Here is a 4,632-nt window from a genome sequence, read left to right on the forward strand (position 1 = left end):
TGGCGGCCCAGCAGCAGGAGCAGTCAGTGGACGTCCGCATGTACAAACGGCCACTTATCATTGACAGCAGTGCCCCCTAAACCAATTTATAAAAAAAGGGGTAAAAATTATTAATATAAAGCATATTCTTATGACAAATAATATGTGTCTTAAGTATTTTCTTTGTATTATTTTATTATGTTACTCATTAATGCAGTGCCTCCCCTGACTGCGTGCCCCTGCTTGGTGCAGCCAATGGATCTGTGCAGACATGCTAGAAAGGAGAATTATAACATAGGCCAAGCAAAGTAGTCATGTGTGCAGTGGCGTAACTCCCGGAGGCAATGGAGTCTTTTGCCGCCGGGCGTTAGCCACAGGGGGGGGGCACAGAGGAGCCGGCAACGACCCTCTAAAGTCCTCAGCAAAAACATCAATGCGCGCACGCAGGGAGATTTCCAAGTACGTTGAAACCCCCCTGCGTGTCAATCTATCAGCCCAGCTGGGGAGATGAAGGAGCTCAGGCGCACAGCAGGATTTGTTTAAAGTGGCTGCATCAGCCTCCAGCAGCTTGGGCTTGCTGAACCAGAGGAAGCGCAGCGCAGCTCCTCTGAAGTATTGATTCGCTCCCCCTTCTCCCGCACAAAAGCCCTGCACTGATTGGCCACCAGGCTCCGACACTTCCCCTCCTCCCTACAAGCTGAACACTACCGCAGTCCTGCGGCTGCCGCACCCCCTACCTCCCGCACCTGCCGACGCCGCATTCTATAAGATGTGGGTGACACAGCCGACCATAGGATCCCACCAGACGCCAGTGCTCCAGCAGAGCCGTTGCGTTGCCTGGCTGGAGAGATAATGCGGATCCCCTCCAGGTAACTGCTCTCACTGGCACTTCCACTCCATGTCTCTCCTCTTAATACTTCTCTCTCTCCCCTCTTTCTTCTGAGGGCATCGGGTGTAGCAAAGATTCAAAGATTTAATGATTGGAGTGCTGGAATATATATATATATATATATATATATATATATATATATATATATATATAGTGTGTGTGTGTGTCTCTATCCACTTTACCTTTGTAAAGTGGATAGAGACACACACACACTAATCCTTAAATCTTGGCTACACCCGATGCCCTCACCAAAATGTTGACACACACACAGTATATATGGAAACCCCATCATTAAAATCCTGCATTTACTCCCGATCTGTGTTATCTGGGGGTCACCGATGCATATATGTGTGGTTGGGGGCACTACCATCGATGTCGCCTCCGGGCACCTGATATGAACTTACACCACTGCATGTGTGCACACATTTGGGTCCTACAGACATACGCATGTGCCAGTCAGGAACTGTATCTCTTTCATGTTATCCAGATTGCTCACAGACAATGTCTAGACTGAAAGTCAAAAGGTAGATATACACTAGGTTGAGGTTGGAAAAAGGTCAACATGGAAAATATCGACACATGAAAAGGCCAATATCATTGTTTTTCACGATTTGTCTAATTGTTTCATGCTTTACCAACCACGCTTGATTAAGCATCCACAGTAAAGTGTGCCGAGCACAGGGGTATCGGAGCAAGGCACCTTTGAGGGTCTGCGTTACATTATTGGGATGTCCAATTGATCAGGTGTGGACATTGACACCCTTAAAATGTGAAAAACTCATGTCAACCTTTTCATGTGTTGACCTTTTCCATGTCAACCTTTTTATCATTGTCGACCTTTTGGTGTCAATGTATTGACTGTTGACCTAGATATTGTCTGTAAGCTATACCACCCCCCCCCCCCCCCCTACACTCATTACAGGGCAGATGTCTCTATACGTGGAAATGCACTTTGTGTTTTTTTTTCGGTCCGAGGATCACCGTCGATACAGAACCATGTTTGCACAGCGGACACGATATATCTGTGAACAACGCTGTTCACAGATATATCGATGGTACGCACTGGCCGATGGTCCATTGATACATCAGCCATAATCGAACATCCAATTTACCAGCCAGTGTGTCTGTACCTTTTGAGCTGACTTAAATACATTACCCTGATACAATTAGCTCTGCCAGGACTATTCAATTAGGCTGGACGGAATGCAATTTTATGTTGAAGTCTAAAGGCCCCCATACATAAGTCCGACTTGTCCTAAGGACAAGTCGGACCTGATTTCCCCCTGTAGCTCCCCGGGAGGGGGACACGTGATTTGGCACGTGATGTGCCAAGTTTTGCAAATGATACATCACATGCGATCCCGAGGAGCTGCAAGGTGTAGGGAGCAGGGGGGGGGGGGACGGGACATCGAGGTGGCAGGAGGGGAATGCTGCGAGGCGGTTGGTGGGGGGCGCTGCTAGTAGTGCAGAGGCAGCGGACGCTGCGGGGGACAGTGACACAGAGGCGGCAGTAATAAAGAGCCGGGCAGGGGGAGCCGGGAGCTGTCAGTACTGAAAAAAAAGCCCATACAATAAATGGGCAGCCTGTGATTGGCTGAGCGCTCTCACAGGCTGTCCATTCATTGTATTTTTTTTCCAACCGCCTCTATGTCCTTCTGCCCGCCTCTGTGTCCCCCACAGTGTCCACTGCCTCTGCACTACTAGCAGCGCCCCCCTGCTCCTTCCACCTTCCCAGAGCATTGACAGCTCCCTGCTCCAGCTGCTCCTGCCCGACTCCTTCGCTGGCGTCCCCTGCCCCCCTGCCCGTCTCCCTCGCTGGCATCTGCCTCCTCTGTGTCCCCTGCCTGGCTGCACGTAAGATTTAGCAAATCTTATGTGCAGCCGGTCCAAACTCCTGACTCTGAGCCGATGTGCACGGGACCATGCATCGGGTCAGAATGGATGTCTAAACCTGCGATTTATCCCAATTTCACTGCCTGATCCATCTGAATTCGGTGAAATCGGGACCAAATCGCATACTGTATGGTGAAATCGGGACCAAATCGCATAGTGTATGGGGGCCTTAAGAGAGGCAGAAACAGAAATCCATGGTAAATGCCCAGATCATGTGTGGCACAAACATGACAACTCACAGATCCAGGAACTTAATAGGCATTCTGTGGGTTAACGCTCGTTAGTGGGTAAATGATTGCAGACAGTGTCCATGTCGACCTATGTTGACATAGACACCCTAAAAACATTAAAAACCCATGTTGACATTTTCCCATGCCGGCCTTTTGGATGTCGACATTTTGATCATGACGACCTTTTAACCATGTCGACCTTTTCAATGTCGCCATTTAGACCCTGTTGACCTTTTGACACTGTCAACCATAGGATTGTAGACCTGTAGATGTTTTATACCATACCCGGTACAAGCCCGCCGAGAGGTCAGACAGATTCAATATGTACTTAAGCATTGCTACATTTTGTCTACAATGACAGTTTCCTCTATTAGCAAAAGACAAATGATATGCATACATTTTCTACACATTTATAGAGTAAGGACCTGGTAAACATTTACAGAAGTAATGGCTTACAGGATCCTTAGTAAGGAGAAAGTGGAGAGACCCACTACCAGGGCAGCCGAGAGGAATGCCGGGCCCCGGTAAAATTTTGGGGGTGTGGCCTAAGTGTGTGTGGCGTGGGCACCACCCACACTTAGGCCACGCCCCCAAAATGTTTAGAGGAGGGTGAAAGAAAACTGTAATCTCAGACGCAACACACACCTACAGCATGTGCTGTGCTGACAGCAGGCGCAGCATGACCTCTCATGCTGTCAGTGAGACACTCATGCTGAGCCTGTTGTCAGCACAGCACATGCTGTAGAAGTGTTTGCTACTGTTGCTACCCGGGAGGGACGGAGGGGGAGGGGAGGGGTCGAACCAGGGCCCCTGCGGGGCCCCTTCAGCATGCCTGGGCCCGGGTAATTAGTACCTGCTCCCCCCCTCTCTCGGCTCCCCTGCCCACTACTAATCTATTGTACACTATATTATCGTGGTCTGTATCTATACATAGATAATAGTCACTGTTCATGTATATTTAAAATCTAGTGAACACATTTATTTGCAAGGCGGGATTTCACCCTGGCAGGGCAGCGCCTACATGAACGCTGGTGGCTGCGAATTCACAGCCGTGCAATCAGGTATGAATTACCCCCATTGCACCCTTTTCACTGATTTATTACCAGCAACAGGTTAATATAATAAAATTATGCTTACTGACAAATTTGATTGATTTTTCTGTTCAAATTGAAAAAAACAAATCCCAATTCTGTTAACAAAACAGAACACACATTAAACCAGTAACTAGACCTGTGAAATGCGGCCATTGCAGAGATTTTTATATTCTTTTAGCCCTCTTATCCCGGGAATTGTGCTTGCAGAACTGAGGGTAACCCAGGGTAATTGGGCTATTCAGTGGTGTGAATGCAGTAGCGTAACTAGGTAGCCCTGGGACCCGATGCGATGCTGCCCGATATTGATACATGGGGCGGCATCGCATCCCCCATAGAAAACTATGGGGAAAGCGGCTGCCAGCCGTCAGGAATCAAAATTGCATATCCCATACGCCGCATGTTAAATATATTGTTTATAATATCTTGTAGGTAAAATATATGCACAACTAGTAAATCTGCTCGAAGGAAATGCTTCGAAAACTAGTCTGCTACCTTGTAATTACCTCTGTGTTTGTGCATGTGTGAGAGAGAAAGAAATGTAATTTCA

This window comes from Crinia signifera, chromosome 1 (genome assembly GCF_055691185.1).
Source record: "Crinia signifera chromosome 1, ASM5569118v1, whole genome shotgun sequence".
NCBI classification, from domain to species: Eukaryota; Metazoa; Chordata; class Amphibia; order Anura; family Myobatrachidae; genus Crinia; species Crinia signifera.